The sequence below is a fragment of the Macaca fascicularis genome, chromosome 7 (genome assembly GCF_037993035.2).
Source record: "Macaca fascicularis isolate 582-1 chromosome 7, T2T-MFA8v1.1".
NCBI lineage: Eukaryota > Metazoa > Chordata > Mammalia > Primates > Cercopithecidae > Macaca > Macaca fascicularis.
Genome location: NC_088381.1, coordinates 80,245,882 through 80,271,409, shown reverse-complemented (window position 1 = coordinate 80,271,409; position 25,528 = coordinate 80,245,882). Strand labels below are relative to the sequence as shown.

The 25,528-nt window shown below is 36.2% G+C and overlaps 2 long non-coding RNA genes across 4 annotated transcripts in view; one reads left to right on the top strand and one right to left on the bottom strand.

Annotated features, from left to right (window-relative positions):
- Window positions 1–4,576, bottom strand: part of LOC123574484 (uncharacterized) — a 29,350-nt gene extending 24,774 nt beyond the window's left edge. Inside the window, exons 1-2 of the long non-coding RNA XR_006699424.3 lie at window positions 4,344–4,576; window positions 798–912 (exon numbers count right to left, since the gene is read on the bottom strand). This is a non-coding gene — a long non-coding RNA (uncharacterized lncRNA). The remainder of the gene's footprint in view (window positions 1–797; window positions 913–4,343) is intronic.
- Window positions 4,577–12,474: 7,898 nt separating this feature from the next.
- On the top strand, window positions 12,475–25,049 carry LOC102117768 (uncharacterized). 3 transcript variants are annotated; one of them, XR_010588301.2, is made up of 7 exons: window positions 12,475–12,574; window positions 13,131–13,420; window positions 14,876–14,949; window positions 17,515–17,604; window positions 17,931–18,167; window positions 19,736–19,901; window positions 23,745–25,049. It is a non-coding gene; the product is annotated as an uncharacterized lncRNA (long non-coding RNA). The 3 variants fall into 3 exon arrangements; XR_001492312.4 differs by lacking the exon at window positions 19,736–19,901; XR_012416283.1 differs by lacking the exon at window positions 19,736–19,901 and having other exon boundaries at window positions 17,515–17,684.
- The last annotated feature ends 479 nt before the right edge of the window (window positions 25,050–25,528 follow it).

Sequence of the window (25,528 nt, the reverse complement as noted above, 5' to 3'; positions counted from 1 at the left end):
CAAAAGTTTGGCAAGTCTTAGTCTACCATTTTGTTCTTTATATGCATTTTCATATTGCCAAATTGCTAAAAACCTTAGAAATATTGGTGGAATAGCCTAAACATTAAATCAAATAAAACAAAAATAAGTTATAATAGTTTGAAACGGTGTCCAGATTTGAAAATGAAATCAATAGATTTTACTCAGGCTCAACCTAAGCAATTTGAGACTGACAGGCTTCCCTGTTGACGTGCCTACATGTTTTTATTAAAGGGAACATCTATATTTCTGTAATTAAAGATATTAGGGATAAAACAGACATGAGCAACTAAAGGTACATGAAGTTGATGGGAAGGTAAAGGCTTACTCATTTTTAGTTTTTTAAATGATTTCTAAGACTGTATCCAGCAACTTTTGCTTAGAGATTGTTTTCAGTAAATATTAGAGGCAGATTATGTGAAAGATAGCTGAAAGCTGTCCATTTCAGGAAATCAGGTTTATCTTCAGAAAAGACAAGGTGAACTTAATGCCAGCTGATACCACAGCAGAAGTTAGAGGTAATATCAGTTTGGTGCTGGTTGTCAACTAATGGTGCTGGTTGTCAGCATGTCATGACAATAAGAGAAACTTCCTAGTACATCTGTATACAATAAACAGACAGATAGCTGTTTGATGCCATAGCCCAATCTGATAGTCTTTAAATTATGCTGCAGATCCAATGCTCAATCTCTCCCCACTTCCCCCTGGAATATTTCTCTCTTCTTTCTCTCTCTCTTTCTGACCTATGACTGGCTAGTATATATTTAACAGAAACCCACCTGCAGCTTTATCCCATTGACCTTTATAGGCCATCACGTTTAGGATGGTGTTCATCTGCCTTTCCCTTGAGTCTTCTCCAAGTCTGAGGGTAAATATGATATATTCCATGGTGGGCTGATGTAAAGGAGGAATAAAATAATCTGTAACAAAAGCTTAACACAGATCTAACACATAATTAATAGTGATTGTTACCAATGTTCTCCTTCCTCTTTTCTAATGCTCTAGTTTATCTCTCTTCCTACCAAAAACTGGTACCCAAAGCTGTACAAAATATTTCCAGTTTTGCCTCATCACTTTAGAGTCCAGTGGGAGCATTTCAGATATAATGCTTTGTTGAGTCCCGAAAAAAATGGTACCATTTGTATAATTTCATCTGTCTGAAGACTTAAATTTTTGCTTCTAATTTAAGTCATAAGGCATTTTTCTCTTTTACCTATAGAAAAAAAGATAGACAAATAGATACACTCACTATTGCTAAGCCATATTTCCCCAATCTATTTTTCAGAATTTGGATTTCAAAATCCAAGTACAAGGCCTCACACTTTGAAATTTCCTCTTCTTAGATTTCATTCATTTTGGATATCAATTCAGCTACTGAATTTTTCATATCATTTAACTTCATGCATCGGAAAACTCAATGTTTCCTTTATCTTCCTATGTTATCTATAAAAATATTAACAGAGATAACTATGTCTAGAGAGTCCTGTGGCATGTCAAAATTACTCCCCCACCTAGAATCTGTCATTTAATGTGTATTTACACAACATCATGACATGAAAACAAAAGGTACATTTGTGACATTGTATAATTCGGTTTACAAACATTAACTCTTTCAAGCATTACAAAGATCTTGAAAATTAAACATCATTGTCCCTATTTGTCTCCTAAAGAAACTGAGTCACAGAGAGGTCCACGAATGTTCCGATGATCACTCACATATCTCCCTTTTCTCTAACTCAGTGGGATTTGTTGCTAGGACCAAAATATCACTAAACATCAGATAATAAATAAAACAACCAATGAGGCTGCCCTTAAGAGAATCACTTTCCGTTTCTTAGTTTCCGCACTTTCAGTCTGGCATCATATTTTGAAATTATAAAAAATTCAAAGCAGTTTAACAGAATAGTCTGAAATCAAAGTGTAAATAATATCCTCATCTAATTAGAAATGCCTATTGCAGTGTGTTCAGTTTTTCAGCATTTACCAAGATGACTTTCTGAGATTGTGTGATTTTGCAGAGTGAGTTTTGGAAACACCATCAAAGTTACTGGGTTTCCTCACTGATATATCATTGTAGGTGCATCAGAAGCACATCACACTCCATTGAATTTAAAACCCAATGATAATTTTACACATAAGAGTGTCAGAAGTGTCACACAGATATGATTTTTATCAATATTTAGTATTTTAGGAATAATTTTCAAATGATATTTGAGGGAGCCTGGGAAGGAGATGTGAGAAATTTAATATATTTTAACTCATGTCTTATTTCAAACATTGAGCCTCTTAGGAGATGAGTTAGTTATTTATCTACACATGCTTTTCTTCTCTTTTCATTAATTTAATTTAATTCCATTTATATGTAACCTGAGAGTAGCATTCCCCTGCAGTATGCCCACTCCATTTGTAAACTGAATTGAAGTCATCATGACTGCTTTAATGGCTGTGAAGGACTTAGAAATTAATAGCTCTCTCTTGAATTAGTAAATTATATTTTTCCAAAGAGAGAAAAGTGCCTCATAAAAATAAGTGACTAGAGTCACTTTTATTTTATTTTTATAACAAGTCTTTTTATGCTATAGTTTTAAATCCCATTTTACAATAACATCTTACAGTTATATCATACTTTATACTTTTCAAAGCACTACCACGCACATTGTCCTATTTTTATCTCCACAACAACCTTCAGACTGAAGTAGAGAAGATGTAGGAGAAGCCTTGTGCTGTAAACTGAAGAAGCAACACATTAAATGACTATTCACAAGTGAGTTCATGGGCCAAAGCTAGGCTTCCTGGCTGCTAGTACCAGAATATTCAGTGTTACTCTAGGCAGATAGAAAAAGGGCTAATGGAGAAAGAGTTTCTTTTGCTTTTTCCCAGATAATTTTTTTTTATTCATGCCAGAATCTACAAGTCTACAAAGTCTATGTTTCCCCAAATATATGATTATTCAATTCATCCACAAGTCTTTTTTTATTTTTTCAAAAATACAAGAATATTATTATTAGCTATAGTCACCATGTTGCACAATAGCTCTCTTGAACTTATTCCTTCTGTGTAATGAAAAATTTGTATCTTTTGACCATTATCTCTTTAACAAGAAAGACTTTCTTGCTAGGATGTTGATACAATGATTCAAAAATAACAATAATATACTGCCAAATGTAGAGTGTTCAGAATAATAAAGAATTGGAGGTAAATGTGTACATTTGTGGCAGAACTAAAGAAAATTATGTATACTTCACATTTTTAAATCTTTGTATGCATACACACACAAATATATATTTCTTTATATATATTTCTTAATAGTTTGAATAATGAAACAATCTTCCAATTTGAATAAGTAAGTCTAATTCAAAAAGTTAATTCTTCAGACTCTTTATTTTTAATTAATATTTTAGTTTTATTAGAAAAAAGAACAGAAAACCCTAATCTTATTGTTATCAGAAAACTTTTTTAAAATATATCCCTCCATTTTCATTAAACACTACATTTGCTGATTGTGTTGAACACCATATGCCATATATAGTTCTTCACACATATATGCTACTTTAAAATAACATAGTTCATTTATGTAGAGAGTTCACAAAATCTCACATACACGTAAATGAACTCCCAGTGATATTGCTGAGTTCAGTCACACAGAAACATATTTCGATGTTTTTGAGCACTTATTACGTCCCAGGCACCAGCCTAAGTAATCGGGTTAAAAGGACAAATAGTACACAGACTGCCTAGTCTCTGACCTTGGGAGGGAAACACTTTAGCCACTAACAAAAATATAATATAGTATAAGGCAGTGTATACAATGCCAGTGTGAGTACAAATAAGAAAATTATCAACTCTTCCTGAATGATTTGGAAGACATTGCAGAGGAGGGACTATTGAGTTTGAACTTCAGTAGGAGACTAACTGGAAGCTCTGGGAGCAGGCAATGTAGGTGTTTGAAAGAGTTGAGCAAAGGCAGAGATGCTGGAGCTCAAAAAGGAGAGTGAGAGAGGACTTGGGGTTGGTGTGTTCTTGATCTGGGTAATAATGGATCTGAAAGAAGAGTTGAGAAAATGCCATGTGTGTTAGAAAGTTATCAAACAAGAAAAAAAGCACCAAAGTTAAATTAAAATGGTGAAGTATTACCAATATGTTTTAAGACATTTCATATGTATAAAGAATAGAAACTAACTTAAACTGACATAAATCTCCTGACCTTTCTTTAAACACACACATGCACACACACACATGCACACATATATCCAGGTCACAAATTTTTCCTATGGGCCAAGTGCATGAAGTTGTTAGGAAAACTCACAAGCACCAAGGAAGAGTACCTGGGAGGCTCTCAGGAACTGGGAGATTCCTGTTCCTTTCTCTCTTAGGAGCATTTTGGATCTCTGTTTTTGCACTTATCTTCATCTGCCTTGTTCACTTTCTTCACAGATTGTCTCCTTGACCGCAGCAGATGATGAGTGCTCCACATTCCTGAGTTTGCATGTCCTCTCCATTTGAGTTCTGTGCAATCCAATTTTGTGATGAAACAATGTGACAGAACCAGGCTGGAACTGTCGAATAAAATAGTGACACATGGCAGGGCTGGCCAGGGCTGACCAGGTTGTCTTCTGAAAGCTCTTTAAGGGGCCTTAATGGGCTCAGCATGTGCTAGATTCTGTTGGTTATGAGCACAGATGTTGAATCTAAATTGTCTATGTTCAAATTCCAGCTTCAACTTGTCTCTTACATGGTCTTGGGCCATTTACTTAACCAGATATTATATACCACATCACCACCATTTTACTTGGATAAGACCACCAAGGCACAGAAAAACTCATTAAGCAATTCAGTGCATAAATGAGTCAGAACATGGGTTTGCAATCTGACCCTAGAACACAGGCTCTTAATTGATAAGTTATTCTAATTGTAAGGAAACACATTTAGATACTTTATTTTCTTTGATAAGACATTTAAAAATATTTCTTTGCTATGCAACAAGGACTTTTACTCAGGCCAGAAATTAATGATAGAGCAGTGAAGGGAGAAAAAAAAAAGTTGGAAAAGAAAGTAGTTTGTGTTTACTTACCCACAAAAATATAATTTCTTTGAAAGGAAATGGTATAATAAAATTTTATTGCATCAGTTTAGATTTATTTAAAACATTTTTTCCAATACATATATTTGTTGTTCCAGATGGATCTCTTTGTGAAAAATAGCCTTTAATATATTTTGGCAAACAACTTGGACAGCAAATTCTTCCTAATTCTTTTACTCTCCTCAACTCCAGAAGACTAGCTCACTGTCAAATTCTGGATCACTCTGAAAAGATCTAGGCTGGTTTTATAATATTATTTATCTTTATTGCTGAAAACACAGCAGGTGAAGAAAAATGAAGACAATTTGGTAAATAATGGATGCAGAGATGACTTATTGTTTTTCTGCAATGAGAAATAAGCAGAGTTTATTATGTGACCTTTTTTCAAGTACCTGTCAAGAACTCAGAAGTAATAAAGCCTTACTTGCAAAGAGTGACTGATTAAAAAGAGATATACACTTAAAATGTTGCATCTTTTTATTAAGAGCTAATCTTTTATTTGTGTGTTCATAGAAATAATGATATTTATAATCCTCCCCTCAGAAAACCCGTGGCTGCCCCCCATATAATGCACACAAACTCGCCTACACTTGCTGATTACCTTTTCGGATATATTTCAGTGTAAAATGTATTAAAAATAAGATGTTTTATAACATATGCATGTGTTTTCTCCTTTATAGAAGGTCATTTTGGATTTTGATCATTATTCCTCTTGCTTGCTTTGAAGGGAGAAAGATCTTTTGACTTGTAAGGATCTGTAGTGTGCAGCTCCAGGCTTTTATTTCTATGAATAAGTGAGATGTTACCAGCTTCTTTTCTAATACTGATTCTAGAATTTCACTTAATTAGAACATTTTGAAACTATAGGTATATAACTCAACACCTTATCATGTCCATGAATGTCATACAATATCACTGTAGTGCAGCTTCAGTAGTGCAGCATTAAACAAATTGGCATATTGAAAAGATTTTGTTTCTTTTGCCTTCATGGTGTTCTAAATTTTTAAGATTATTCACAAAGAAGACAAGATGATTTTTGTTTTAAAGGCATAAACATTTAACACATGTTTCCTTTGTGAAGCCAAGTTTTTATTAAGAATTTAAACGAAAGCTCTTTTTACATGAACAGCTCTTATTTAAGAGCAGAAATGCCCTCTGAAATAAAAACAAAATTAATAAAATTAACGAAAACAGAAAAAATGTAACTCAAGTCACAATAGTAAAGTTTGCTTATTATAGCACATGGAAGGGGACTAGATAAAGAAATTTAGAACTGACTTTATAGAATACACTATCTAAAGAGTGTCTTTTCTGGTCTGTACTCTGCCCTGTAATTTGCAAGATGTTGAATTATCATCCTACACAAGAAAGAATGTATTTGGGTTCAGTGAATCAAATGATTGCTTGGCCAAACACACACGCACACTCACACACACACACTCTCTCTCTTTCACAAGGAACACACTTAAGTAATAGTATATTTTTTAGTTTCTGAAAACATCAGAAAGGAAAGAAAGATTTCCTTTGAATTTCACAAGCAATAGCGTTATAAACTTTTAATTTTACCAGCAAAGCTCACAAGATTAAAAAAAAATTAGGAAAATATGAGAAATACTTTAATAAAATATATCCTACCCCAGGTGTAGTTCTGTTTTGCTTTCATATTTTGATGCAATTGTTTGTCTTTAGGTTTTGAAAAGTTTTCTTATAAATTGCATTTTTTTAAATTTGTTTAATACTAGGGATATAGCTCTGAGTGAACAGAAAAAAAAAAAGAAAAAAGAAAAAAAATCCAATTAATGAAACCATCTAGGTATAAGCTGTTAAATTATTTTTTTAAACAATGTATTTTCCATAGCTCTTTTTCCTCCTTAAAATTAGCAGGATTTGAAAACCTTACTCAGTTTCTTTAATAAGAGATAAATTGCCTTATATTCACTCAGAAGAAAGCTTACCTTGCACCTTATTCATAAACTGACTTGAAATGTGAAAGAAATAATTCTGCTAAGACATCCTGGCAGCAACTAAAAAACAAAACAAAATCTTCTTGTGTGCTCATGTATATTCCCCATTTTATACCCAGTGCTCAGTTGTTTTTTATTGCTTCCAGAGGAAACAAGCAAAACATGTGTGTGTTTGCGCACGCACACACACACACGTGAGAGAGAGAAACAGAAAATGTGTATAAATGTGCATATGCATGTCTTGTGTTCATACGGCATACTGGTAACTTACTTGGTTAGTCTGATGACTGACATGGTAGGAAAGTCATCTCGAACATAACCAGAGAACAAAGGAATTTACCCAAGCAAGCCGATGATCAGGGACACAAAGGCTTATCTCTTCTCCGGAAGTCTAATCACAGAGTAGATGGCTTTGTGATATATTTTAGACTTGATATTTTAGGATATTAGAGGTTCAAAGATTGAAAAAAAAAATGTTGAGTTTGCTGTTTTAAGTCTCCTACAGCAAAACAACAATGGAGTCTATCAACAGCATTCCTCTTGAGCACTTTCCCTGGCACTGTTAGAGTAAGGCAAAATCAGGATTAACTAAAAATTTGTTGTCAATACATACTGTTCTTTTCTCTATTTCCTTCACCCATTTGTTTCTCTACAGCAGTCTTGAGATACACATACATACACACAAACACATTCTGACACCATAGAAATACGGGTAATTCATAGCCGTACAAGTTGTTTCTAAGTCTTTGCTTAATTCGCCCTTTAAAATTAAACTATGATGGGTGAAATAGATGCACAATTGCATTTATATCATTACTCATCTGTGCATTCAGCCCACAATAAGAACTGATTTTTAAAATAAAGAAGTTATAATTTAGAAACTTGCAAGTTTGATGTTAGAGCAAACGAAATGTGTCCTGTGCCTTTAATATGTAAATCTATTGAAATCCAGTTCTTGACATTGTGAGGGTCTCCATGCTTATTCCTTTATGACATTTCCAGACTGAAGGTGCAGGAGGGGGCTCACATTAATTTGCTTTATGTTTGACTAGAGAGGCTTCCCATAACTATTAGAGCTCACTTTGGGCCCACTTCATTTTAGAGTTGTTGTCAGTCATTTGAGAGTGATATGCCCTGTGGCTGGGAAGAATAAACACATCATATATTAGGTAAAGCTTTGATGTATGGGGGTTGCTGAATGCCAACACCTCTTTCTGAGGACCGGAAAAATCAGAATGTGGGAATGAGATTAGGATAGGAAGGAATATGACAGACAGGGGCCCCGCCAGCCTTCCTGGAACTTTCCAGCTCCGAATAAACTGAATGGGCGAAACCAGTATTTGTTTTGGTTTTGCTTTGCTGTGTTTTATGGTGGTTGTTCTGAAGAGCAGAATGAGATTCCAGCACATAGTGTTTGTTTCCCTTTCCATTATCAAACTTTGAAATTAAACAAAACATTTAAGAGCTGATATTATACATTGATCCAGAACATTTCAATCTCAACCACTGGTAACAACTGGCCAGAAATTGACTAAAGGTCGGCGTATAAATCCCCATATTTTGTCTTCTTATACTCCCAAGTGCCCCATTTTTACACATGTTAAAAAGTAGACTTTTAAAATTCAATACAAATTTGGTTTTAGAGCATGGGAAAACAATGGTCTGTCCCAGAAACTACAAATATTTTTTTCACTTCTTTGGGTTACAGAACAAATTTATGACTGACTAGTATATTTTCAAGTTGGGAAGTCAGTGAATTATAGCATTATTTAGTGAAAAGCTTCAAATTTCCAAAAAGGAAAGTTTTACCCAGAGGAATGTGTTTTATTTTTGCACGTGCTCAGCGTCAATTTGCTCTACCTTATCTGCACTTCATCTTGAAGCAACTGTGTGTTAGCCTGATTTGAACACAGGCATTTCCACTCATGATGCAACTGGTTTTCATGCTAGGCTACATGGTTCTTACTGAGAACTAATTATTTCCTATAGTTTTAATACTGTTCAGAGTCTTGAGAATCTCATTGAATGATGATGGGCATATATTACTACCTCACAGATTATATTAAACAGGCATATCTCACATTCTGATTGTATTGCCACTCTTTAGTCCTTGCACTGCGTCCTGCACATTCAGGAATGGTCTCCTCTCCTATTCTGTCATCTTGGTTAAAGAAAAAAACACGTTGCCCTCTTTCTTATCCAGTGAATAAACCAAGAAAGTTCCATTTGTTAAAAAGGAAGAATCTGATTTAGAAAAATTACATATCAAAGTTAAAATATCAGATTTCTCTCCCCAAGGCCACACATTTGAGCCTTTGGAAGCAAATTGGCAACCCCAGGGGTCCATCCCTCTTCTCTGTTGTTTGTCTTAAACAATCCAACAGCATGAGGACAACAGGGCAAGTTAAATGTAATGAAAGTGGCTTTACTATATGTACGTATATAAGAAAAGAAATATACATGTATGTATTTCAAGCAAGGGGATACATATTTCTACTCATTTTAAATAACCCCAAAATAACAGTGAGCCACAATGATGAATGTATTTTAGCAGTTACGATAAAGAGTAAAACAGTTTCTGTCCTAGAAAAAAGAAAAAAAAATGATAGTAGAGAACCCATATTTGCATTTAATTTCTAATTTTCTTGCAAGTGGACCAAGACTAATGGTTTCTTATCAGAAGCCTAGAATCTTGACGCATCATGATTAATAAACAAATAAATATTACTCTTAATTTCCTTCTATGGGTCTCTCCAAGTTGCTTAGTTGGGGTTATCTTGAAATATCTGAAAGGGATAAGATTAAACTATATACCTCGAAATATATAATATGTATGTACTTATTTTTATAGCATTTATAACAATGGTCAACATTTACCTATTGTTTAGGTTATACAATATGCACTTACGTATTGATAGCATTTATAACAATGGTTAACGTTTACCTATTGTTTAGATTATGCCAGTCATGCTGCTCTGCTAAGGACTTTTGCTGCATTTCATAGCCTTAACAACCTAGATGTAGTCACTTTTGGCAATATCCAGGTAGTCATTTAGTTTTGGAAAATTAGAAAAATAAAATAAAGATGTCCATGAATTGCTCTCCATACTGACATATTCTTATCAACATTGCCAATAAGGTTTTATCAGCCTCAGGCATGAGGCAAATCTATCTTATTAGTGTGAAAACTAATGAAAGATCATCCTGACAATGATAATTAATTGCAGTTGTTGACAAGGACTCAGTTCCTTTACACTCCTTTGCTGTTGCTCTTTCTCGGTCTTTCAGCTCTCTTCTCTCAATTAGACATATGAAAAGTGCGGCCCTCCCCTTGGAGAAAGAAGCTTTTAGATTAATCATATTATCTTAAGGTTCCAAATCTCCATGCCTGCGTGACCTTTCTTCCGTTGGAATCCATTATCTTAAACTATCACAATAATCCTGGCTTTAGGGAGGGAGAGAGGGAAAAGGAATCAAACCTAATAGATGGCAAATAAGATTAATCTATGATCTAAGTGCCGATTACACTTGGCCCTGCCCTTGAACACCCAGGTGTAACCTTGAAATTCACATCCGCTAAGACACAGCAATTGGATTGAGTGTCCCTCAAGGCCTTAAGGGCAGCTGGCCAAACTTTACCCATTACTCCCCAGCGAGATCGTGGGCTGTCTCAACCTCCAACTCTTTTTACTTGTGGAATTTGGCAGCTGTGCTTTTTCATGTTTGTTTTGGGATAGTTCACATTTTTTAGATAAAATACTTATTTTGGGTCCTTGATTTTTGTTTGTCAGAAGCACCAGGCCATGGAGGGAATGAACTTTTACCTGGACCTCACAAGAGGAAAACAAATGATCCAGCTCCTCAGAATCTGATAGCTCCACCAAAATAAATTCAGTCTTTGCTTCTTTCAAAACACTGACATACTGATCCTTAAAGCTACATATGTTTAAGAACAACCAAGGGGAGAAAAAAAAATTCCCCCTTGTAACATTTGTCTTCTGAACTTTGAGCTGATTATTTTTCTTCCACATGGCCCGAGGTCTTAGAAAGGACACCCTTTTGGTAAGATGGAACATGACATCGGGAAGTCCCAGCTACCGGTGACATAGACAGGAAAAAGGATTATATAGAGAAAACAGTTTCAGCCAAAGAGAAGTATCACTGGGTCAGATAGAGAGAAGGGAAGTAAAATAAAAATGCATTCTCATTAACAGTTGGCCCTGTCTGCAGAAATTCGAAGTTAACCAGAAAGAATGTTCTCTCATTATGCTTCTGTGTTGTTCAGATCTCTAAATGTATTGTAACCCTGGAAGATAGAATAAAATTAAGTCCCAAATAAGAGTAAGAAGGAAAGTTAGGTCTAAACAAGGAAGAAAATAAGCAGACTTTAAAACTATTAGAGGTAAAACTTGGTGGGTAGAAAATATGACCATGTATCCCCAAAAAGATAGCTAAATAAAAAATGCCAGGGATACCCTTTAGGGAACTCACACTCAAGCCATTCTTATCAGTGTTACACGTATCTTGGGAGTCTCTCTCTGGCATACTCCCAGGCACAAGTTCTATCTAAAAACAGAATGACTCTTGCGGTGTTCACTTTGTGAAGGTTTTCTCAACTGTCGTCTTAACAAAAATTAACACATAGTTAATTTTAGTTCATACTGAGATTTGTAGGACAATGACCTCAGACCCACAGTTCCTGAGCAATTATTCTATAATTTTTCTTGTTACTTTATAATTTAATTCCTAAAGTATTATAAATAAATTCAATCTTATAGTAATCTCTATTTCCTTTTTTTTCTCTTTTAAAAGTAAATCATTTGTTTTTTTGTCTTAATAAGTGTAATGAAGTAGGTATAGAAACACCATTTTTCAGAGACCACCCTTTGGAAACAATTTGGAAGCTCATTTGTCAAGAAGAAATGGCTGGTTACAAGTTCCTGGGTGAAACAAACTGCATGATCTAGAACTTGTCGCTTAACATGTCCGAGTTTTGATTTGCACAAATGTAAAAAGGAATATGGAAATAAGTCTATGTCAATCCACGGTTGAAGATTCAATCATTATATGTATAAAAGTGTCTGACAATAGCTGGCTGATTGGGTTGAATCCTAGCTCTGTTGCTTTTAACTGTGTGACCTTGGTTAAATTGCTCAACCACGTTGTATTTTAATTTCCTTATTTGAGAGTAGGAATTAACAGTATTTACCTTATAGTGTTTTGTTGGGGCTAATATGAGTTAAAAGAGATAAATTGCTTAGAAGATATTTAAGAAGTACTGTGCAACTGTTTGCCATTATTGTTATCCTTGTTGTCATTATTAGAGTCTCAGTAAAAGATACTCTTTTTTTTTTTTTTTTTTTTGCGGCGAACTCAAGAACACTGGAAAACAACAATACCTCTGGTTTCTTAGATTTTTGCAAGGATCACAGCTGAAAAAACATCAAAGAAATGAAGGATTCTGGAAGCTCTGGTAAAAACACAAAGGATTCTTCGAGGCTTCTTTTCTCTTGTGAGTTCGGACAGTGCCATTTTGACTGAGTGTGGGAGCCCTTGTCAGCTGTCCTGGGAGGGTTAACTCACACCTAGGCGGGAACCTAATGCCATTAAGTCAGGGAGAGTAATGAAATTTCATTTAATTTGTCAGGAAGAAAGTGCTAATGTTAAAAGGCATTTAATAAAAAAGGGAGAGATTCTTTGAAAGGGAGTCCTTAAGTAATTACTTCAAGTGTCTTATGCCTACTCACCAGAATATTTACATTAGTGTCTTACGGTGCCAGTGTGTAATTAAATTAGTGCAGCATTTACAGTCCCTGTTTTTTTTTTTTTTTCTTTTAAGGAAATGTGCTTTTATTAATATTCCTCCTTTTAAAAAGAGAGAAAAAATAACGATGTAATCAAATTAAATGTTAGCGTACTTTTGTTTTTGAAAATTTCTTACTAAGAGAAATGCTGAGTTAAAGTTGCAGGTGTGTGCAAGTGTTGGGAAGAAGCGCTGATTCTAGGGCAGAGTGGCTGTGCTCCTTCCTCATCTCCACTCACAGAAATGCCATCTTTTATCTACTCAGACCTGACATGGAGATTCAGGTCAGCAGCCAGAGACTGTCAGCGTATTGCAGTGGATACCCCTGCCTAGTCCGGATTCTCTCTGCAACTTGTCTGCGAGGCAAGGAGGGATACAGATGTGCGAGTGAGGGGAAGTCCGCAGGAAGCCGGGTGAGGCAGGCTCATCCCTCATCACTCCGTGCGCACAGAGCAGCTCAGGCTCTCACCGGCAATAGCAAGAGGAGTTAACTAACGTGCTGGGAGTGGGGGACGGCCCATGGGACCACGACTGAATGCATTTGTACCTCTACAGGCAAGTCACATTGAGGAAAATGATTCTTAAACATTTCTTTGGAAGTAACTGCTGCTGTTTTCCAGATTAATTTATGAACATCCTAATGAATGAGTCTGTGCACTGATATCATACAAATGTTTTCCTTTTATCAGGTCTGTCTTCCAAGGGGTGTGGACAAGAGCATAGGCTGCTGATTGGAGACAAAATAAATAAGATATAGAAAAGAAAGTATAGATTTATCTCATACAAGGGATTTGAATATTAAGAGAGGTCAGGTTATCCGAAAAGTGTGTAAACTATAAAGTGTTAGTAATTCTAGCTACTATTACAACTGTAGCTGGAGAGATCTTACTAAATTTCAAATCTGATTGTATCACTATCCTTATTATCATTCAATGGTTTTCCATAGCCTCAGTGAAAGCCTGAACTTTGCAGTAAACCATGCATCACCTCTGCTAATTTCCAGAAGTCGCATCCTTCAGGAATCTGCTATTTTTCAAATTATCAGGTCTTCAGAATATAAGAATTCTCTTATCTCTTTGCACATGATTTTCCCTCTGTCTAGAGCTGAGCTGCCCAGTGCTTTATCCACTAAGTTCTTGTGGCTATTTAAATTTAAATTTGAAAAAAAAAAAATAAAATGAATGAACATCATTTAGTTCCTCTCATGCATTAGGTACGTTTCAAGCCATCCATAGCTGTATGTGGCTGTAGCCACCATATTGGAAAGTGCAGCTATAGGCCATTCCTTTATTGCAGGGGTTTCGTTAAACACCTCAGGCTTATAGCCACCTTTTCTACCTTCTGACTTCATCTTTAATTTTTCAGCTTAGCTATCACTTCCACAAGGAAATCTTTTCTACCTCCATCTCATGCCTTCAATAAGAGTTAGGATGTCCTTTTTTAATATCCCACCCTATGAAAGTTGCCTATATGTTTATCTGAATTTTCTGATCTAAGATGAGGCCGATTTTCTGATCAGCTCATGAGGTCAGAGTCTTGTCTTCTGAATTGATCAGCATTATATTGTGCACTTGGAAAGCAAATAATAGTGAAACCATAATGGAGTGTTTATTAGGCACTATTCTAAGCACTTAATATGTATGATCTTACTGAATACATAAGTAAGTACTATTTATCTCCTTTAGTACATAACTGGCACTATTGTTATTCCAATATTGCAAACAAGGAATCTGAGGCACAGAGAGTTTAAACCACTTACAGACACGCAGAGGGAGATGGGAGGGTGGGGCTGGGCAGCTGAGGTCAACTTAGGCTCTGAACCTCCATGTCCTTGGCGTTCAAACAATTTTTGTTGAACAAATGTAGGAGTATCTATGAATAGGCAATAAAGTAGACAGTAGTCACTCTTTTCTAACATCACTGTTTTATTAATTGTACTGATTTTCCCACCAGCCTGACTGTATAAAGTATCATTTTCTTTTAATAAGTGTTTTATGCTTTCTCTTTCAGTCCTCAACTGTAGGGTGAATAACGAAGGTGTATTATACTCCCTCTACAAGTAAGAATCCTGATGTCTAGAGAGGGTAAGCAAGATAAAAGGCTAGTGGGCTGATACTATAAAGTCAAAGTAAGACATAGCCTTGGCAACTATTCAAGTGACATGATGCATATGGGCAATGAATCCAAGTCATCAACTTTGATTTTCTTTGGCATTAATGTCTTAGTTTTCTCACTGCTCAAGTCATATTAATTAGTAATATCATTTCTTTCTCATAACTGCATGTGTTGCTAATGTTATTTGTTAGAATGAAATAACTAGACATTGTTTTCAACAAATTAACATGTCTATAAATAGGTCCCCAATCAGACATTAAGCCTCATGACTATTGTATCAGTACAGCTATTAGTAAATCAATAATGTGGTTTTGCCCATAGACTATTTTTAGTATTTCAGATTGAATGTTGATCCCACAAAGAAAGAGACTTCTTTAAGGCAAATTTATTTAATACAAAATTTTGGTTTAAGTGAGATTCTCATTACAGCTGAAGCTTAAGACTGTATCTTTCTGCAGGGTCTAAATACATTAGTGAATATGAAAATGGAGGGTTAACTGAATCTCTGTGGGACTATATTCCATCTTCTTGGAAAATCAAAGCATCAACATGGATGAGTTGGTGTTCTGGATTTGGTATACTCAAAGTAATAGCTGCCTGATGCTTTGAGGACTTAATATTGAGGAAGTGATAGTCTATGACCTTCACCTATATTGACCCCTGTATTCTTGGCAAGAAATCTATAAGGTTATCGTCTTTTTTATGCAGATGAGAAAGCTGAGGCCCAGCGCTGTAATAACTTCACCAAATCATAGTGCCAGGGAGTGACACACTGTGATTTGACCTTGTGTAATCTAGTTTCAGAGCCCATTTTCTTAACCACTATTCTTTATTGCCTCCTGATCAACAGGTCCAAACACACATGCATACATATATACAGGGCTTTAGAATCGTTTTTCTTAAAAAGTGAGAATTATAAAGAACTTTTTGTGTTTTATTGGAGGGTGCCCTCTAAAAGGAAAATGCCATTTGGATTGTCAACATAGATTTAAAAAGAGAAAAACTGCTAAATAGAAAACTACAAGAAGGGATTTCTGGTATAATTGAGCTCTTCAATTTGATTGAGCAATTTAGCTAGTTAGATAAGACTATCAGTTAGATAAAGAAGACTATCAAGGAACAAATAGTTTATAATCTATTGTTTACTTTTATTTTCTTACTTTTCAGTATAATATCACTTTTGTCCAATGGTAGCAAAAAGTTTCAGTTGGTTTTTAGATAATTTTTCTAAGTTAGTGACACTTAATAGTGCACATTGGCCGGGCACGGTGGCTCACGCCTATAATCCCAGCACTTTGGGAGGCTGAGGTGGGCGGATCAAAAGGTCAGGAGACTGAGACTATCCTGGCTAACACAGTGAAACCCCATCTCTACTAAAAACACAAAAAATTAGCTGGGCGTGGTGGCTGTAGTCCCAGCTATTTGGGAGGCTGAGGCAGGAGAATCGCTTGAACCCGGGAGGCAGAGCTTGCAGTGAGCTGAGATCGTGCCACTGTACTCCAGCCTGGGTGACTGAGTGAGACTCTGTCTCAAAAAAAAAAAAAAAAAAAGAAAAGAAAAAAATGCATATTCATCTTTAAATAACCTTGTCTGGCTACTATCTAATATTGGTCCATATAAAGTTAAATATATCTTCTCTTTTCCAAAACCCAAAGGAGAGAAAAAATAAAAATAAGGTAGCTTAAAAATACATTCACAGTTCTTTATTAGCAAGCACTTCAGTCAAACCCCAGGTGTAATTTTTCTCCTAATCACAAAGTGTCACTAATGACATTTTACAAATATATTGACTGTATTTTCCTGAGAGTGGCTTATAAAGTGGATACCATGGTTCATTCTGGTGTTTGGCCACCTTCCTTACTTAGCAGGATTGACTGGAGATCCGATCTGCCCAAGTCTGCTGTAATCTGTCCTTTAGAAGAGAGGGAATCAGAAAACCCGGATGCTACCAAAAATGTCAATTCCAGTGAAAAGAAAACACGTCCTGGCTTTTGAAGGCCTTGAAGTAGTTGAAAAAAGATGATGAGTGTTTTTGACTCTAAAGCTCATTCTAAGGCGGGAAAGAAAAAAAAAAACAGCAGATCACTTTGCTTTTCCAAAGAATTTTTTTGAGAAATGTGGCATTCCACAGAAGAACACAAAACAGCTAAAGCTTTTAGATGGAATTAAAACAATTGCTGACATTATTTAGAGCTAAACTACAGGCAAGAAAAACATTGAATGACCCAAAATCATGTATGTGGCATTAAAAAATATATACATTGAAATGGGGAAAACAGATTCAGAAGAAATGATTTGTAAGGATGTGGTTAAAACTATTTATATACTGGGTTCTATTTGTTTTACAGCTAGTGGTGCACGGACAGCATGAAAGGTTATCTTTGACAAGGTTTTAGCTATTATTTTCTTCCAGTGAAATGGTATTTCTTGAGAAAAAAAGGTCTTTGGAACAAAATAACAATAAATCCTGATTTAGATACATAAACCTGCCATTGATATCACATAATATCAGTGTTCTTTCTCACTCGATACAGGCGTTTTAAAGATAAATGGTAAAACTGAACTGGAAATCCATCTGGCCGGCTGCCTGCTCTAATGAATAACCCCACTTTGGCTCGTGCAATGTAAGCAGAAAGTTCTCTCCCGGCCTCTTTCGTCTGTCATGAATCTACAAGACAGCCGACATAATATCTGGGCGACAACGGTGCGCTAACAGTGCAGTGACTTCCATTTTCTTTGCTTTCTATTGATTTTCACTTAATAACTGGCGAAATACTAAACGTCCGCCCTGAGTACCTAATAAATCCTGCCTGAGCTTTTTATTGAGGAGAATTTAATAAAAACAACCATTGCGGCTGAGGGATTTTTCTTCTGGACAGAACATAGGGGTAGGGGACAGCGAGGTTGGGGCAAGAGGAAGCCATTTGATTTTTTTTGTTTTTTCAAACAGGACTTCTTCCCTTTGGAAAGCAGTGTGGTGCAGTGTCAAGAATGCCTGTGTGTTTGCAGCAGGTTCCTTCCAAAAGCAGCTGGAAGTGCCACCTCCAGGCCATCTGGCCAGTGTGAGGAAAAGAGGCTGCAAGGGCTTGGCAAGAAACAACTTTCTGCTCCTCTGGTATCCCCTGATAACTGATTTCAAGTTATGACCAAGGACTTCCTTATCGCTATCAGTGGCTGTCAAAAATTTGTAAGCATATTCATTTCCCTATTCAACTTAATTGGTATTTTGGATTTGACACTAGAAAAGCAAATTTGACTTGCCTGTTGGAGTCCAAGGGTATCTCCAACAGAATTCTAGACAATGAAAGAAAGGGTAAGTGTCTGAGGGGAGGGGGTACTTACAAGTTATTCCATTTAATGCTAATTTGAGCCTTCCAAATTCATTTTGGGGCAATCAAAGAGCAAAAGGTCTATGCATGGTTTTTTAAAACACAAAGAAAATTGGGAAGCCCATGATAAACTTCTAGAACAATTTCTGTTGTTGATGCTTTAAAAAAAATCTTTTTCTTTTCTGTGATGTGATCTTTTAAACTCATAGCACAACTTATGGCTCCCTCTACTTCCTGTATTTTAATTGATCTTGAGGTTATTTTCAAGTCACTGGACTTAATGAACAAATATTTTAGAATTTCTTCCTTTACATACACTCATTCCTGTCTCAATAAAGTGTCTAATCAAGAATTCATATGTGTAGAAAATAAAAAATAGAAGTACATACCCTTAAAGTGAAGTTAGTTGTTTCTGTGATTTTATAAAATCCATGGACCTCAAGATTGAGTATCATTGTTATAAAAAACACAGTCACTCAAGCCATGCATGACACAATTACTCATTAACTGGGCAGCTTTTCCTACAGAACATGGGAATATGGGGACAGAGGGGTCATGTGATAATGATGCAGGCTTCATGTCATAGACCAGTATTGAAATCCTAGCTTTTCCTCCTCTGAAGTTGGGTTACTTTGTCCATGAAATGGGGATATTCTTGCCAAACTGGCATGATTGACATCATCTCACCAAAATCTCAACAAGCATATGGGTATCCAACAGATGTTGTTGATTTATTTTCACTGGAGTACTTTGATAATGAGAAGTAGTTAATCAACCAGGTTAGGGTTTGAAATTGACCAAATCTCAGAAATCACCCTGATGCGACTTAACTCTTCTCTGCCTCAGTTCCCTTATCTCTAAAATGGAGCTAATATCAAAGTTTTTGAAACCCTGAAAAGAATTAATGCACATTAAGTCCTTAAGAGAGTTCCTGATGTAAATTGTGGACCTGGGGTGACAAAGGTGTGTCAATGTAGGCTTATAAATTGTAACAAGGGGGAGGGGGCTGGGTGGAACAGGGGAGGTGGGGCAGCAGTCAGGGGGCAGGGGCTGTATGAGAAATCTCTGTACCTTCTACTCAATTTTGTTGTGAACCTAAAACTGTTCTAAAAAAATTAAGTCTATTTTGAAAAGTTTCCCTGCACGTAGAAATACTCCAAAAATGTTGGCTCTTATGATTTACAAATAGTGCTGAAAAATAACTGAAAGCAATTTGTGAATCTTTACAAAGAAGAACTTGACCGTTATGTCATTCTGATGATGGGGCTTTCATTTAATTTAGATAGCAATGCCTTTTTGTTAACTTCGATTTTTCTTTTTGAGTATTATATCGTTTCTGTGCCCAATTCTTGCTGAAAGGGGAAATGGAAGTAAAAACCTTTAATATTTTCCTTTTTTCGATTATTTGATTTCTTCTCCTTTTCAGAGCAGTCTCTTTTACATTCTTGTGAAACCTCATCTGTTCTTCCCTGGGTAAAACGTGTTGTTTTCATTGTGTTAGATAGGCTAACACTGGAGAAAATTCAGCAGATCACAGTGCACATCCCCAAGTTGCAATGTGGGGATGGACAGTTCAGACGTGGAACTCTCAGGTATTTGCCGGACTGGTCCGTGTAAGACCTCTCATCGGTTCGCATAAAGGTGTATTGCTATTCAGATAATGTCTTCCCCTGCTCAACAAAAGGTTGTTGTACTGAGCTGTGATTGTGACAAATGATTTACTATTAGGAACATTCTGTAATTATTGTTCGGTGGGACCGCAGACCGATACATCATTAACATGATAGACGGCCTTTTATATCAGCAAAAATAACTAAATTAATAAAAATGGCTTCATTCCAATCCCTGTCAGAAAGCCAATACTCAGAACAATCAAGTAGCAGTGATACCTGAGAAAGCCATAGTTTATATCCCCCAACAAATCAGGTTTTATGCATAAGCAATAAAATATTTGTATATATAATCTCTGTAATATGGATCTGTATATTATAAGAGATTTTATGGAGATCAGCTCTAAACAAAAATATAGGATATATAAATATTTTCTTCCAAATGATTTAAATTTATGTTTTTATGCAATTGGATTGCAGTTTTAGAATATTAGAATTTGCCTTTGACATCTTTTCTTTCAAGATGTCTTAAGCATGGAGAAACATTTTAATGTAGAGTCTACAGACTAAAGTTTCTTTTTGCCTTTCTCTTGTTTTCTTCTCTTTTTCCTTTCTCCCTTCTTTCCATCCTTTCTTTCCTTCTTTCTTCTTTCTTTCAATCCTTTCCTCCTTTCTTTCTTTTCATCAATAAACCCCTAATTTATGCTTTAAATCCTTAGCCTCACATTTCTGACATTTCTACCCAGAATGAGAGGAAAGAAAGATCTATTCTGAGTACTCCGTTGAAACAGACTTATAGAAACGAAATGCAGGCTACGGGCATTCATACAAAACCTTTGAGGTCCTCCTAAGTAGAAATCACAATTACATTTCTAGGTTTTTTTGCACTTTAGTACTGAAAATAAATTTCAATTAAAAAATGGACCATTATAATAATGGAGACTGGCATGGAAATCTAAGACTAGGAGCTCTCAAGAAATCAGAGAAGGGATAAAACAGAACACAACTCTTTTCTATTATTTTCTTCCTTCCTTACTTTCTCTCTTTCAGTATATTTTTGTCTGCAATCTCATATCCAAAACTCTTGGGATGAGATGTGTCCTGTAATTCAGAACTGTTAGGATTTTGGAAGATATCTTGGCCACAAAGCCCAATACTATCTGCCATCACCAGGGGGTCTAGGGTGGCATCCATTAATATGTATGCAATGGCACATATGAATACACACTAACTGGGATAAATAAAGACTGCATCGTCCACATAGGTGTGGGTCACATTTTGCTACAAATGAAATCAATTTAGGTCAAAAATAAATGTTGTGTAGAGACTTTTAGATTAAGGAATTGCTACTGAACTGTTCAAACCAACTCTAAGAATCCTGTTAATTTAAATATAATCTAAATTCACCTTGAATCCATTCATTTTGAACATTTTTTAAAATACTTTAATTTTTTAGAGCAGTTTTAGTCTTACAGTAAAATTGAGAGGAAGGAACAGAGATTTCTCATATACTTTTAAATTTTTATTTTGAGACAGGGTCTCGCTCTGTCACCCAGTCTGGAGTGCACTGGCACAATCTCAGCTTACTCTAACCTCCGCATTCCAGGTTCAAGTAATTCTCCTGCCTCAGCCGCCTGAGTAGCTAGGATTACAGGTGTGAACCACCACACCCAGCTGATTTTTGTAGTTTTAGTAGAGACAAGGTTTCACCACATTGGCCAGGCTGGTCTCGAACTCCTGACCTCAGGTAATCCATCCATCTCGGCCTCCCAAAGTGCTGGGATTACAGGCATGAGCCACCACGCTGGGCCTCATATACCCTCACATTCTTACATGTAGTGCCGTCCTCCCAATTCCACCAGACAGGTGCCTTTGTTACAACTGATGAACCTACAGTGACACATCATCACCACCCGAAGTTCACAGTTTACGTTAGTGTTCATTCTTGGTGTACTTTCTGTGGATATTCCATTTCATTATACATTTGTCCGTTTGCACATTCTGACAGGGTTGTTCCACTCTTTTTTTTTTTTTTTTTTTTTTTAAATAGGAGACAGGTGTCTTGCCATGTTGCTCAAGCTAGTCTGGAACCCCTGGGCTCAAGCCATCCTCCTGCCTCAGCCTCCCAAAGTGAGGGTATTACAGGTGTGAGCCACCATACCTGGCTTTTTCCACTCTTCGCAGGACCTTGAAAATAATAGAAATCACCACTTAATGGATACTCAATAAATACACTTTATTGGTTGAGTAACTGGTATTGTAACATCGTAGCCTTTTAGAAATGTGCTCCTGTGACTTCATACTTCTATAGAAGTTGGAAGGATCTAAATGCTTCAACCTCTGATAAACTTTATTCACTGATAAATTTATTCTCAGAAATGTTCATACTTTGTGGAAAAGGTATAAAAATAGTCTATAATTGTCTACATAGTAGATATTTTATTAAGTGAAGACATTATTTTCAAAGCCAGATTTCTATCTAAAATGATTTTGAAAAATGTTATCGTAGCTCAGTTCTTCCAATGCCATTGGCATAAATGAAATCAGTGTCAGTGGCTGGGTATAAACGGAAGAGTTGTACAGAATTGTAGCTCAAAGATGCTGAGATGATATGAAAAGTCATTTTAATTCTGAAACTAAAGAAAGGAAGAGTATTGTGCAAGGTGAGGGGAGGCATGCAGGTAAGGGATTCGGTGCAACCTTTCCTGGGTAGTCAGTGAGAGAATCATGCAATTGTTTTTATGGCTAAAGCTTGATTGAGACCTATTTTAAAACTCGTCTTTTCTGCTTTGGCCTTCTCTTAAAGGAAGACAAATGCCCTTGAAAAGGAGTCTTAAAAGTATGATTCACGGACTTGGGAAGAATTACAGGATGCAGACAGCCTAGAGTGGTGCCTCCTCCCCCCAAAGGAGTTCACATTTCCTTCCTCTTAATCTGAGTGAACCATTAAAAAGTTAGTCAGTTCCCTGGAGACTCTTCCCAAGGAATCTCCTAAAAGGAAATACCCTGCACTGGAAAGGTAATTTACCTAGACAGGATTTAAAAAGCTAAGTTCCTGTTCAGAGATAACCAGTGACTTTATATGGGCTGGTGTATTGCTCCTTTTAAGGATTCTCCCCTGAAGTTAGTTAACAAGTCAAAAAGGTAGGCAGAAGAACATCAAGAAAGAACACACTACCCTTGCACATTTTATTTATTTATTTTTATATGCAATTAAGTAAGTCCTCACACGGATAGTTTCACTACTGTTGCAATATCAAACTGTAAATATGCAATACATTGATTTTTTTTTCCTGAAAAATAGGCTCGTATTAAAACCAGGAACATTTTGTGTTCTATTCTGAGAATGTTTTTAATTATTTTAGCTAGTGGGAAAACTCTTTTCTTCGGGATAGGGATGTGGGAGGGGAACAAAAATCTGTGCTCTGGACCTCAGGGAGTGCTGCGGTAATTCAGTTTCTGAGGTCTTCAGGAAGCCGGGCTTAGGAGTTGATTCCCTTTTATGGCTAAATAACTCTTATGAATTTGTCTTTTCAAAGTCCACTGGAAACTGGAAAGAGGAGCATGATTACAGAAAGCTGCAGCTGTGAATATTTGCAAAGCAGCTTGGTTTCCCATCTCTGTCAATTCCCTCTCCCCTGCCCCCCACCTCTAGCAACTAACATGTTAGAATCTTTTGCAGTAATACGATAGAACTGTCAAGAATGAATGAGGACTTTAGGCCATATTAATTCCCATCAACAAACTAATGTCTAATGTTTTGTAGGCTACAGATAAGAAGTTGACCACTGCATTATATTTATCAATAATTTTTGCATTTTCTAGGGTTAGGTTCATGGAAGGAATTTTTTTTCCTGATGGTCGTGAGAACGCTGTCAAGATTTTGTTGCTCAAATATGATCAGAACATGCATTTGTCGTTTGCACACTTTTTCTTGGAAGGAAATGGAGAGGAACTGTAAAGATGGAGAAACGCAGAAAAATCCAAACGCTGGAGTTGGAGTTGGCTTATATAGGGAAGCCTCTGCATATTGAAACAAATCAGGGAGACTGGGTCAGGCCAGGCAAGAGAGGACAGCACATTCTCATCTTTTACTCCTTCTGAAATTGGAAGTACAGGATTCTGAAATGCTGGTAGATTAAACAAGAACAACAAGCATCTTATTGCCTCAAGGAACTTAATGTTTTGCAGCCACAGGGCAGGATTCCGATATCATACTTTATTATCACAAACTAAAGTCAAGAAAGAAAGAAGTTTTGAGAATGCCTGGATTGGTATATTTTCAATAAATAATACAACTCTTACTGTGTGAAATGAAAGGCAGATCGTGGGAAAATGTATGATTCTATTTATAGTCAAATTTAAATTATCTGATTATAGGACAAAATTAGGAGAGACTTTAAACCTGCCCTTTTAGTGCCTAATTTGCCACTAAAAATAGTAAAACTACTCACATTTGATAAGCAATCTGTCTTGTTATTTGTTGTCCTATGAACTATGAAAAAGAACTAAGAAAAATTCCCTTCTTTCTTTTTCTTTTCATAAAACTCAATCCAGGGCCTGCATATTATATTCACATTTTTCTTGTGTGCTTCGTTTTGTATGTTTTGGCCACTCTGGTGGAATTTTCTATGATAAGAGGACCACCAATCCAGTATGCGTGGTGTGGGGTTGGCCCATTGAGTGGGCCTCACTGGGCCTCTGGGGAAGAGGGCCAGGAATTCACAGGGCTTGATTACCACCAGGACTTTTTCTGCTTTTAAGTTAACTATGTTCTTCCTGGTAAATCAACGCCTCGACTTTGGAGATTTAACATCAGCTCTGTGATTGAGCAGAAACTCTGAAAAGAAGATGTCCCAGCAATGCCTACCTGAACTTTCCCCAAGCTTGTTATAAGGAAAATAAGAAGGTGTCCCGAGAAAGGGAGTCATTGGATGTGGAACCACCAGGGTGACTTAAATATTATTAAACCAGCTTCCATGGTGACGTATGTAAACAAAAGTAAAAGCGTCTTTATACATACAAGATAAACATCATTTAGCTTTTCATTGTGTGTCCCTAACACTTGCATCTGTCTGCTGTGCATATTTTCTTTTTAAAAAAGCATAAAATTAAATTTACCAGGACTCATCCAATTGTGATTTCTCTATTTACTTCCTATGATCTAACACAATCTGGTAAATATTTATGGGACACATATACCATTAAAGTGACTGGGTTATATGTTGGTGAAATGAAGATAGAGTAGTTAATACTGGAGACTGGTCAAATGGCTCTGTTAGTATTCAAATTTTCTGTTCTTAATATGGTTGTTAGTATTTTGTTTTTGACAGGTTTGGTTTTATTACTGTGACCAATTTTTTATCTCTCCTTGTATCCATGACCTATGATGTGTGATTTTCACGTATGACTTAAGGAGGTAACTATACAAACTTGTCCCTTGACTTAGGTTACCCATATGACTTGCTGTGGCCAAAAGAATAAGGTGGAAGTGACAGCACATCCTAAGAGGCATTGCATGGTGTTGCTTTCTTTCTTATAATTGTGCTTAGCCACGAGCGCATACCTGGCCAGCACCGTTTGTCCCAAGGGGAAGACGAAGAACACAG